A 12,968-nucleotide genomic window follows, 5' to 3' on the forward strand; every position below is an offset into this window, starting at 1 on the left:
TTGATTTATTTCACTTATGAGTATGGTCTCAAGCTGCGTTCATTTATTTATAAATATCTCAAAGTGATCCATCTTTATAACTGAGTAGTACTTGATTGTATAAAAATACCACAACTTTTTTTTATCCATTCCTCAGTTGATGGACACTTAGGTTGTTTCCAAGATCTGGCTATTACAAATTGTGCTGCTATAAACATGGGTGCACATATATCACTGTGGTATGATGCTTTCAGTTCTGGGAAGATGCATAGAAGTGGAATAGCTGGAACAAATAGGACTTCCAATCCCAGCTTTTTGAGAAATCTCCACACTGAGCTCCACAATGGTTGCACCAGTCTACAATCCCACCAACAGTGCAGGAGAGTTCCTTTTCCCCACAGCCTCTCCAGCATTTGTTATTGGTGGTTTTCTTGCCTGGCCAGTCTTTCAGGAGTGAGATGGAATTTCAGTGTAGTTTTAATTTGCATTTCTCTAATGAGTACTGATGATGAACATTTTTTCGTGTATTTACTTGCCATTTGTAATTCTTCATCTGAGAAGTGTGTGTTCATCTCAGATGCCCATTTTTGGATTGGATCTTTGAATTTTGGGGGTCTGATTTTTTAAAATTCTTTATATGTTTTAGACAGAAGTCCCTTCTCTGAGGGAGTGTTCACTAAGATTTTTTCCCAGTTTGTGAGTTTTCTTTTTACTATGCTGGAGACTGCTTTTGACATGCAGAAATTTTTTAATAAGATGTGATCCCAGTTATTGATTCTGGGAAGTATTTCCCATGTGGTTTGAGTCCTGCTCATGAAATCTCTACCTCCCCTATGTCTTCAAGGTTTTTACCCAGTTTGTGTTCCAATAGATTTAGTGTTTCTGTTTTAATATTCAGATATTTGATCTATTTAGATTTTTACTTAGTACATGGCGATAGGCATGGATCTAGTTTTAGTTTTTGGCATATGGAGAGCCAGTTTTTCCAACACCATTTATTAAAGAGACTGTCGTTCTTCCAGCAAACATGTTTGGCCCCTTTATCAAGAATAAGGTGGTTGAGTGTGTTTGTAGTTGTGGTTGTATCTTCTGATCTATTCCATTGATTTTCAGCTCTGTTTTGATTCCAGTACCGTGTTGATTTTACTACAGTTGCTTTGTAGTATAACTTCAAGTCAGGGATTGAGATGCCTCCTGCCTTGCCTTTGCTGCTTAGAATTCTATTTGGTATTCTAGGTTTCTTGTGGTTCCAGATGAATTTTAGGAGTGATTTTTCTAGACCTATGAGGTATTTTGATGGTATTTTTATTTGGATTGCATTGAATCTGTATGACAATTTTGGGAGAATGGCCATTTTCACAATATTTATTCTTTCTATTTATGAACAAGGGGTGTCTTTCCATTTACTGAGATCCTCTTTGATTTCTTTTTTTTTAATAAGGAGAAAAATAAAAAAAGGAGAAATAGGGTACAAGTTATACAGAATTTCAGAAAAAACAAACAATAGGAAACCACTAGTTAATAGATTATATAGTGTTATCTTAGAAATAGTCGTTCAAGTTACAAAATTAAAGCATATAAAGTGGACTTTCAGACAGTGAGACTGGAAACAGTTTTGTTCAATAATCCAACAAAACTCAGTAATATGGTTATCTGTCTTATACACTTAAGTGTATATGTGGTTATATTCTTTAGAGCACTTTCTTTTCTTTTGTACAATGACAATTACACATTTTGGGTTTTATTTCTCCCACAGTTCTTATTACTTTTTTTTTTGAAGAAAGTAAAACCAAATGTGACACAACAGAACAGAGTCAGTCAAATCAAAAGGATGAACATAATAGATAATGTAAAAACAAAATACTAGCTGATCAGCAATGGTTACCATACTGCCTCTTGCTATCTTAAAAAGAATTGCCTATATCATCAGTTATAATAAAATTGAACAAAACAGTAAAGAATAAAACCAAAACATTGGAGACATTACAGGGCTTTAAAAGAAGATAATAGTCAACCAGAATGGGCATCACAATGAATCTTATTGTCTTTACAGTTGTTGCCTATACTTTCAAACTTGGTACTATCAAGTAAAGCAGAATAGAGGAAAATCAGTCAAAGCAAGATGATGAGGGCTATACAGGGTTTCAAATCAAGTTAATAGTAAACCAAAGTGGGTTACTATAATAATATATCCTGCTTTAAAAAAATTTTTCCCCTAATTAAAAAAATAAAAAAGTAAATAATTAAAAAAAGGAGACTGAGATAAAACAGGGCATAACAACAAAATAGCACAGGTCAAAGCATAACCATTTAAGCAAAATAGTGTTTCACCACAAGACAGCCCAACATAAAAGTAGTTACCATAATGTCTCTTTCCTTGAAATCTTTGAGTATAACTTTGTATACTGTAGCACCAAACATATCAAGACAATGTAAAACCATTCAAGAGAATGACAGTATTACAGGGTATTTAGAACCAACTATCAGAAAATGAACAACGGTTTCTGTATGATCTCCTTGTCTATAAAAGTTTTTGTTTATATTATCACATATAATAAAATCCAATAAGATACAACCTGTTAAGACTGATGGAGGCAGAAGAATAAAAGCTTGATGGGACTTCAAAGCAAGATGATGCTAAATCAGCACTAGCTATTATGATGTCTTGTTTTCTCCAAAATAGCTGTTCCTACCATCCAATCTTCTCTGCCTCATTTCTGTTGAGCTCTTTTCTTGTTGTTTGTTGTCAGTTTGTCTTCTTTATTTCACTTTCTGCTCCATTCATGGTGGCCTCTCTGCTATTGTTTCTGAAGTCTTGGTATTTTTCCTTTTTTAGATTATCCTGCAGTATTCTCTGTAGAGTTGAATTGGTGGTTGCAAATTCCCCTAGTTCCTCTTTATCCTGGAAGCACCTTGTTTTTCCATTAATTTCTAGGGACAGTTGTGCAGGATATCTCAATCTTGGCTGGAGGTTGTTATCTTTCAAATCTTGAATTATTTCCCCCCACGCTCTTCGTGATTTGATGGTTTGTGCCGAGAAGTCTGCTGTAATTCTGATGGGTGTTCTCTTGTAAGTGATCTGTTTCTTGTCTCTGATGGCTTTTAGTATTCTGTTCTTATATTGGGTTTCTGGAATTTTGATTATTATATGCCTGAGTGTAGCTCTGTTTGGGTTGTAGGTGGCTGGGGTCCTGTATGCCTCATACATCTGAATATCTTTACCTTTTGCTAAATTAGGGAAATTCTCTTGGATTATTTCTGTGAATAGCTTTTGTAGTCCATTTGTTTGTGTCCCTACTTCTTCTTTTATGTTCTTAATTCTTAGGTTGTAGATCCTCTTATCATCTTTTAGTCTTTGTATTATTGCTGTTTGTTTTCTTGTTATTTTAAAGAAGTTTTTCATTTCATGCTCCATATTACAAGTCTGCCCTCCAATTCAGGTAATCTATCCTTAGTTTCTTTCAAGCTGTTATGTCAGCTTTTGATAGAGTTTTGAGTTTCCTGGTAATCTCTTTGAACCTGCTTCATGTATTCTATGTTTTCTCTATTTTCTCCATCAAACAATTCTCCCCTTTTTTTCTGTTCTTCCATTCCACCATCTGTTTTTTCTTGGGCGGTGCTTAGCATTTCTCTAACTATTCTACTTATCTCTTGCTTTATTTCATTAAATACTTCATTTTTAAAGTCATCTATGAGGCTCTGGAGATATCGCTTTGTGTCTCTTGGTGCCGTGTCTGATATTGCATGTTTTCTGTCTTCCTTTGCATTTCCCTTTCCTGGATCAGGGTTCTCAGGATTGGGGCCTGAGGACCCTTTGTTGTTCCTTCCTCTTCCCATACTTTTTGTTCCTTCCATACAAGAGAATGTCGGAGCCCCAATTTTTTTCTCTTTTTTCAGTTATAGTTTGTTTGAATTGCGCTAGCTAGGTGTTCCTACCCACTGCAGTGTACTAGGGAGACACACACCTGGGCAGCCTCTGCTGGGCCCGCCCCTCCAGGTCAATCTACTGAAGGCTTCACCGCTAGGGTGCACCTCCAGGCACTGGGACCCATGTTGTGCTTGCCTATTGGGTCTAAGTCAGTGGTGTCATGCAGGCCAGGCTCTCCCCCACAATCCCACTTGAGAGGGGAATATGTGACTGAAGTCACTGCAGCGCCCTGTTCCGGCAAGTCTGCCCAGTCCCAGTATGTCCTTTGCTGGAGCCTCCTACTCTATAAAAGGGTACCCGTTCCCCTCACTCACCGCAAGTTGATGTAGGGCTCCCTACTAGTCCTGCTCTCAACTCCATTTGCAGATTCCCACTCTCAGAGCTTTCACGCGTCTCCCTCCCTGCTGTCCCGATTTAGACACAGCAGCGGCGGCAGGAAACCCAAATCACTGCTTCCAGTGGTGCGGGTTCCAGCTTTTGTGCTGAGACTTTATCTGGTCCTGTTATAGCACTGGGATTGCATTCCCAGTTGGTTTCTCTTAGCCCAGTTTGTTCTTGGGTCAGCAGGGTATATCTCCCCTTGCTTAGGACTCCTCACTCTGCACCATTCCTGGGTTCTAAGCTGGGTATCTCAGAGAGCTTCTATAGATGCTGTTATCTGTCCGCCATGTTCTCCCGGAAGTGGTTATAACTGTTTTATGTTGGTTTATTGTTGACATGTTATCTTTCTGCTGTTGCATCTTTACCTTTCCATTCTATTTAATTGTCTGCGTTGATTAGTGGTTTTTTCATAAGTGTATCTAAACTGTCTTTCAGTATTCTTTGCAGGGTTGGCTTGGTGATCATGAGGTTCTTCAGCTGTTCTTTGTCATAGAAGTATCTTTTTTCTCCATCCATTTTTAAGGACAGTTTTTCAGGGTACATCAGTCTAGATTGGAAATCATTTTCCTTTAGGATCTGAAATACTTCACTCCATGCTTTTCTTGACTTTATTGTTTGTGCTAAGAAGTCTGCTGTGATTCTGATAGGTTTTCCTTTATAGGTGATCTGTCTTTTGTCTCTGACAACTTTTAATATTCTATTCTTTTGTTGAATTTCTGGGATGGTGTTTATTATATGTCTGGGTGTAGTTTTATTTTGGTTATGGCTATTTGGAGTTCTATATGCTTCTCTGATCCTGATATCAGTTTCCAATCTCATGTTTAGGAATTTTCAGCAATTACTTCTCTAAATATCCTCTTGACATCCTTTATGTTGCCTCCTTCTTTTTCATTTATCCGTATCAACCTTATGTGTTTTTCTTTGCATCATCTTGCAGCTGTTGAATTGTTATTTCCTGATTCCTTGTTATTTTTAAAAAATCTTTCCTGTTCACTAGTTGCAATCTTGTCTTCGAGGTGTGAAATTCTATCTTCACTTTCATTGAGGTGGTTTTTACATCTTTCAATGGAATTTTTGATTTCTTGTATATCTTTTTGTATCTGCTTTATGTATTTTGCTTGTTTCTTGTATTGTTTATGTAGGGATTCTACCTTTTTGTTTAATTCCTCCAATTTTTTAACTGTGTCTTCTTTAGATATGTTCAGCATCTCTTTCATTTCTTTTGTCACTTCTTCTTTTACCTGGGAGATTATTTCTAGTTTGAATTCCTTTAAAACTTCCCGGAGTTGCTTCTTTATTTCAGTTGCTATTATGTCTGATATTTCAGTTGTATGGCATCTATTTTCTTCTAGCTCCTAAGTTTTCTTGGGATGGGATGGAGGTTTGGGATTGTAATTTGATCTTACATTTTGCAATTTTCCTGTATTTCTGTGTTTCAAGTGTTATTCCAAGCTTTCTCCAGGGCCTGTTGGAAATCCTCTTCTGTGTCCTCAACTCCTGGGACCTTGGCTGCCCAGTTCCTTGGATTGAGAGAGGGTCACTGGGGGTGGAGCAGGCCGTCTCAAGCCCCACTGAGCTGGTCCAGTGCAATAGGAAGCCGAGAAGTTCCCTGCCGAGCGATGATCTCAAACTAGCTGGGCTCAGGATACAGTGTGGGACACTCACCCCAGGCCGCCCAGTCTCTGGAACTGATGGCATTGGCATTCCTAGAACTTCAGAGTCTGACAAGCCTGGCAGGGAGCGGTGAGACCTGTGCAGGCCTTCTCAAGAGCCTTCTCCCCCCAGCTTGTCCAGTGCAACAGGAAGCTGAGAATTCCGTGTCTGTGCCCCACGACGATCTCAAACTAGCTGGGCTCAGTGGGATGGTGCAGGGACACTTACCCCAGGCTGCCCTGCCTCTGGAACCAATGGAGCTGGCAGGCCCAGAACTCCAGAGTCTGCCAAACACGGCAGGGAGTGGTGAGACCTGTGCAGGCTGGTTCATGACCCACTGAGCTTGTCCAGTGCAACAGGAAGCTGCAAAATTCCCTGTCAGGGGATGAGTGAGGATCCCAAACTAGCTGGGCTCGGAGGATGGTTTGGGGACACTCACCCCAGGCCACCCTGCCTCTGAGAACAGTATAAGATTTATTTGCATCAATGAAAAAGCAGGAGTCAGCACAAAGAACATAAAAAGAATATTTGCAGAAGTAATAGAAGAAAATTTCTCAAGCATGGGAAAAGAATCTGGTATTCAGGTAAGTGAAGCATATGCCATGATCAAAATAAATCTAGACTAACACACGTTAATAAAGCTCCCAGAAATTCAGCACAAGAACAGAATATTAAAAGCTGTTAGAGAAAAGAAACAGATCTGTGCTGGGGATTTAGCTCAGTGGCATAAGTGCCTGCCTGGCAGTTGCGAGGTAGTGAGTTCGATCCCTGGTACTGCAAAAAAACAAAAACAAAGCAAACACACACACACACACACACACACACACACACACACACACACACACAAAACCAGATCACCTATAAAGGAAAGTCCATCAGAATCACAGCAGACTTCTCAACACAAATCTTCAAGTCAAGAAGAGCTTTGAATAAAGTGTTTCAAATCCTGAAAGAAAACAACTTCTAACCCAGTTTGATGTACACTGGAAAACTATCTTTCAAAATTAATGGAAAAATAAGTTACTTACTAAGCAAAGAAAAACTGAATAAACTCATGACCACCAAACCAACTCTGTGAAGTTTATTGGAAAGTGTATTCTGGAAAGAGATAAAAATGATCACAATTCCAAGAACACTATTTGGAAGGAACCACCAGGCAGAGCAAGCAATTAAACAGAAGGGGAGGACAGGGAACCAATGGCAGAAAAATAATATGGTAAGCACAAGCCAATACATATCAGTTATTGGCGTTGATGCAAATGGTCTCAATTCACTAATCAAAAGAAACAAACTTGTAGAATGGATCAAGAAACAAGGTCACACAATCTGCTGTCTTGAAGAAACTCATTTAACTCAAAGAGAAAATCACAGACTGAAAGTCCAACAATGGAAAACAATACTCTATGCAATGGGAACCCAGAAAAAAGCAGTGGTAGATATCCTATTTGCAGATAATGTGAACTTTAAGACAAGATGGATAAAAAGAGATAAAGAAGTTTACTGCATACTTGTTAGGGAGATACTTCAAGAAGAGAAAACTATTACAAATATATAGGCAACCAGTATAGAAACACCCACCTATACAAATCAAATATTAAGAAAATAAAACAAATATTAATAGATGTAAAAAGTCAAATAAACCATAATAGAATTCTAGTAGAGGATCTCAATACCCCACTGTCACAATTAGATGGATAAACCAGATAAAAAAATCAGCAAAGAAATATCAAAAGTGAACCAAACTTGTGATCAAGTGGACTTAGGGCATGTTTACAGTGTTCCAATCAACCACCTCAGAACACACATTCTTTTCAGGTGCACATGAGATGTTCTCTAAAATATATCACATACAAGCTTATAGAACATGCTTATGTAATTGCAAAGGAATTGGAACTATCCTATACAAATTATCAGATCATAGTTCAATGAAATGGGAAATCAATGGCAAAAGAACCCTCAAAAACTCCATAAACACATAGAAATTAGATAAGACCTGCTAGAACAACAAATGGGTCACAGATGAAATTAAAGAAGAAATTAAACATACTGGAACTTATGGGATTCAATGAAAGCAGCACTATGAGGAAAGTATATACCTGTGAATTCTCTTTTCAGGAAAATAGTATGAGCTCAAATAAACAACCTAATGTTGAACCTTAAGCCTCTAGAAAAAGAAAAGCAAGTCAATCCTAAAGCCCATGCAAAGGAAGGAAATTATAAAGATGAATGCAGAAATTAACGCAGTTGAGACTAAGAAAATAAAGCAAAAAATTAATGAACAAGGAGTTAGTTGTTTCAAAAAATAAAATAAAATTGATAAACTCCTAGTCAACCTTATGGAATAAAGGAAAGAAAAGATTCAACTCACTATATTAGGAATAAAAAGGGCAAAATCACTGTGGATTCTATGGAAATTCAGAAGATCATTAATACTTCAAGAATCTTTACTGTAATAGGGTGGAAAACACAGAAGAAATGGATAGATTTCCAGATACATATGAATTACTCAAGTTGAGTCAAGATGTAAAAATCCATTAATCAGATTGAAAATGTAATTAAAACTCATGATCAAAGAAAAGCCAGGTCCTGATGGACTCATTGATGAATTCTATAAGAAATTTAGAGAATATTTAATGCCATTACTCCTCAAACTATTTAATAAAATTGAAAATAAGGAAATATTCTGTAACTCATTCCCAGAGGCAAGTATTATCCAGGTATCAAAACTAGCAAAGAATCTAACCAAAAAAGAAAACCACAGGTCAATCTCCCTGTCTTAGTTACTGTCATGGTTTATGTCGGTGGCCCCCAAGCCTCATGTCTTTGCATTTGTGATTGGTTCATTGTCTAGAGCTTGGATTGATAATGTCAGTGCTACAATCACATAGGGATGGGGCCAGCATACAATGTAATGGCAGGAAGAAGGCGTGTCTCTCTCTTTCTTGCCAGTTTCTGCCTTGCTGTTTGCAGCCATCATGAACTGCAGCTCTGCCATGCCACCCTGCCTTGGAGCCAATTGAGTATGGACTGAAACCTCCAAAAACTGTAAGAAATAAACCTTTCCTTTCCCAACTTTGGGCATCAGATATTTTGTTTCAGCGACCAGTACAAAGTAACTAAGACAGTTACTTTTCCCTCTTGCTGGCATAAAACACCTCACACCCAAAATGAAAGAAGGAAAGGTTTAGTTCACTGTGGAGGTTTCAGTCCATAATCAGCTGGCTGCAAGGCAGGGTGGAATGGCACTGAGGTGACTCTTCAAGGCAGCACCCAGAGCAAAAAAGGGGCAGAACAAGCCTCTTCTCCTCCCTCATACTGTATACTGACCATCTCCCTACCTCCAGGGCAGGTGTAGCACTCACAAAATCCCTGTGCCTCCTTTTGGCACAGGATGAGGACATTTACAAAGTAAGGATCCTGGCTCCCTTCTGAGTCTCTCAGTTAAACTTCTAAACTTCTCGAGTTGCCACAATGTATCAACCATTACAATACATCCCTTACCCACTTGGCAACTGGACATATTTCTTTAAACCAGCCTCCAGATATAAAGACATGCTTATTCTTAGCATTTCACAATTTGAACATTGTAACACAGATTTAACAATCCTTAAGGATCAGCATTAAATCTATGAACACTATATTATGTTCAAAACATAACATTTTGTCCTTGGACCCCCAAAGACTCCTATACATTCCTTCATGCAAAAGACATTTTGTCCATCTGCAAGAGTTGCCAGAGTCCTAAGAGTTTTAGCATTGCTGAAACACTGAAGTCCCAAGTTTGCTCTGAGATGTAAGCCAAACCTTAGTTGAAAGAACCTGTACAAATGAAAACAAAGTTAAACATTTCTAACATGCCATGGCACAAGATAAGCATTTTCATTCTGAAAGTTACAAATAGGAGGGTATAAAGGATAGGGATAAAAGCAAGTCTAAAATCCAGCAGGGCAAACAGTAAGTCCTGTAGTTCCATGTGCACCATTTGAGGCAATATGTAGCAAGTTGTGAACCCCAAAAGGCTTGTGTGGTGCCACCCTTAGGCACTTCTGGTGGTTACCATTCCCATGGGTTCTTTCTCTGGCTGACTGTGTTCTCTCCTCGCAGGTTTCCCTAGATGATCCTCTTTCCTAGCTTTTCCAAACTTCTGCAGTCTCCACTGCACCTTTGGCTTCATACTCAAAGCTTCACACCATGCCCTCTCAGAGGCACCCACTTCCTGGCCTCCCAGGCCTTCTGAAATCAGGGCGGAAGCCTTTACAATCTCAGAACTCCCGCATTATTCTGTACGCATCTAAAACCAGCAGCATAAGGATAATGCAGAGATTTGCTGCCAGCTGGAGCAGTAGCCAGGCTCTCCTCTCTTTTGGCTGCAGGATTCAATTGCCTGGATTGCTGGACATTCTGAATCCAATTCTGAGGAACAAATTTTCTATGTTGCTGCCATTCTGGAATCTCATGTGCTCTGTGGCTTTCTCCTCCAAACAAAGTCTTTCACTTTGCAGTTTTGAGACTACAAAGCACGGGGACTCAGTGTCTCTTTCCATGATGACTGTGGTCCATTTTTCTTTTTTTTCTTGAGAGATTACATTTATTAGATGTTGATGTTTGCCACAGCCACTTCATTAGCAGAAAATACTATGAAAATATTAACCCGGAGAACAACCATCTCTAGTTCCAAGGCCACACACACTATTTTCTCCTTGCCCTGTAAGATGCATTCTTTATAGAGAGGCTGGACCAGAATAGTATTCTTGACAGCCTCAATATCCCTTTAATGTGCCCTCTTGACCACTCCTCAACATCATTACTCTTAGACACAGAGAGGAAGAAGGGGTTGAGGTGTGGCTACTTCTTGAATAGCATCCTATAAGGGGACATTTGATATAGCATGGGATTTTTTGGAAGGTTCTATTATGGGTGTCTTTTGGTACATTTCAAGATGGGGGACCTCTGTGCGGGGCATTGTTGATCGATTTGCTTTCATGGTGGGTAATGCAGTTGAGGAGCAGTTTTGCCAGAAGCCTCCCACTTGGGTACTTGGTGATCTTCAAAGTCCATCAGGGGCACCACTGGTGTAACAGTGCTCTGAGAGATCTTGATAGACCCTGGTTTGTTCTTGAGGGATTCTTCAAAATGGCAAGTGTCTGTGTGTTTCCTTCTGCTAAGGGGTAAACCTGGAGTGTAAGGATGTTCTCCAACTCCAATAGAAGGTTTTTTAGGTAAATGTGAAGTTTCTTTCTTTCTTTTTTGTTTTTTTTTTGTCTTTTTTAGATAGAGTTTCTCTGTGCAGTTCAGGATGGCCTTGAGCTCACTTTGTGCCTAAGCTGGTCTTGAATTTGCAATGATCCTCCTGCCTCAACCTCCCAAGAGTACTGGGATTATAGGCGTGAACCACCACACCCGGCCAAGTGTGAAGCTTCTTGATCCCTACTTTGTTCCACTGAGAGACTTAAACTTTCATCTTTGAAAGTTCTGGAGGCTTTAAGCAATTTTTCATCTTTGATCCCTCTCCACCAGTGAAAACAAAATATGGCAGAAATGAAAATTGCAGAATTAATATCCATGATTAGCAATATTCATATGTAGTACCATAGAGTCATGCAGAAGTGGGGTGATTAGGCTGACTCAGGAGTGGAATGTTGTTTTTTGTCACTGAGTTAATTCTGAAACACAAGGCCAGTGAGAAAATCCAAGGCTCAGTGATGAGGTCTAAGCTGATATAGATGTTAGCTGCTTTATAACCCTTAACCTATTGTAAAAAGGCCTCTGGTAGTCAACATTTATTATAGTGATATTTTATTTCATAAGGTAGTCAATAGTGAACAAATGGCCCACATGCTGAAAACCAGGGGCTCAGTACCTGACATAGTCCTTATCATGATCTGGCAATGAAAAAATCAGGTGTTATTCAATTTTAGAAGCAAGGATCACGCATATATGTGTCTCAGAAAATGCTTTTGTGGAGGACCAAAAGATCAAATATCATAAGTTTTTTTCCTTCTTTGCAAATTGCAATAAATCATCTAGTTGTGGAACTGACTGGTTCTTTGCTCATTTTTCATCAGCCTCTGATAGAGATTTCATATTGAAATATGGTCTGGTCTTAGTTGCTATCAGCTCAGCCTGTCCTTTGAAACATCGGGTTGCTTGGGGCGGGGTGTTGATTCTCAGCCTTCGTGCTGGTAGGCTCACAGAAGGCACTGGCTTTTCTCTTCTTGGAAGCTGCACAGTTCGCATAGCTTACTAGAAAAGCTGGCTGCTTGGCTTCTTCTTGGCTCCTCCTGGTCCCAGCATGGTGGATTCTCGTGGAGGTGCTGACTTTTTTCCCCATCTTTGTTATTCTCCTGTTCCTTCTCAGCAATGGAGACCTCAGCTCGGTCTTTAGAGTCCACAGCTTTATAGGAGCTTCCTTTCTGGCCATATTCATCATGTTTTAAGTCATCTTGCTGGGCTTTTTGTTCTTAATTCACAAGGAAAATCTGGCTAAAAGTTCCCAGCAATAGCCATGTTATGGCCTCAGCATTTGACTGTTTTTCTTCTGCCAGATTCTTCTTTTTTTTTTAAAATTTTATTTAAAGAAAGACTAAACAAAACAGAAAATAGGTAGAAATAATACATATATTCAGAGAAAAAAATAAACAGTAAGAAATCACTAGTTAATGTTTACATATTGTCATTTTACGAATAGTTGTTCAAGATAGAAAAATGGAACATGTAAAGTGGGAATTCAAACAGCGAGACTACAAACAGTTCTGTTCAACCGTCCAACAAAAACTTAGTAACATGGTTGTCAATCCTATACACTTAAACACGTGCAGTTATCCATATCTTCAATTATGTTGAAATTGAATAAACCCAAGCAGGCTAATATCACTCTGAACAAGAATAATACTATTGCTGGGTTTCACATTATGACACTCCAGGATCAGCACTGGGTATTTTAGTGTCTCTTTTTCTTAAAAGTACCTGTTTATTTCATCATGGGTCATAAGATCAGTTCTCATAAACTGTTTACAGATTCTACACA

General features: G+C 38.9%; 1 pseudogene; it reads right to left on the minus strand.

Annotated features, from left to right (window-relative positions):
* The window catches only part of LOC100728836 (large ribosomal subunit protein uL18-like), a 50,418-nt pseudogene extending 38,146 nt beyond the window's left edge, over positions 1-12,272 (minus strand).
* Between the last annotated feature and the right edge of the window lie 696 nt (positions 12,273-12,968).

Source organism: Cavia porcellus, unplaced genomic scaffold (genome assembly GCF_034190915.1).
Source record: "Cavia porcellus strain 051 isolate PalLab524CR breed Dunkin Hartley unplaced genomic scaffold, mCavPor4.1 scaffold_5, whole genome shotgun sequence".
Taxonomy (NCBI): domain Eukaryota; kingdom Metazoa; phylum Chordata; class Mammalia; order Rodentia; family Caviidae; genus Cavia; species Cavia porcellus.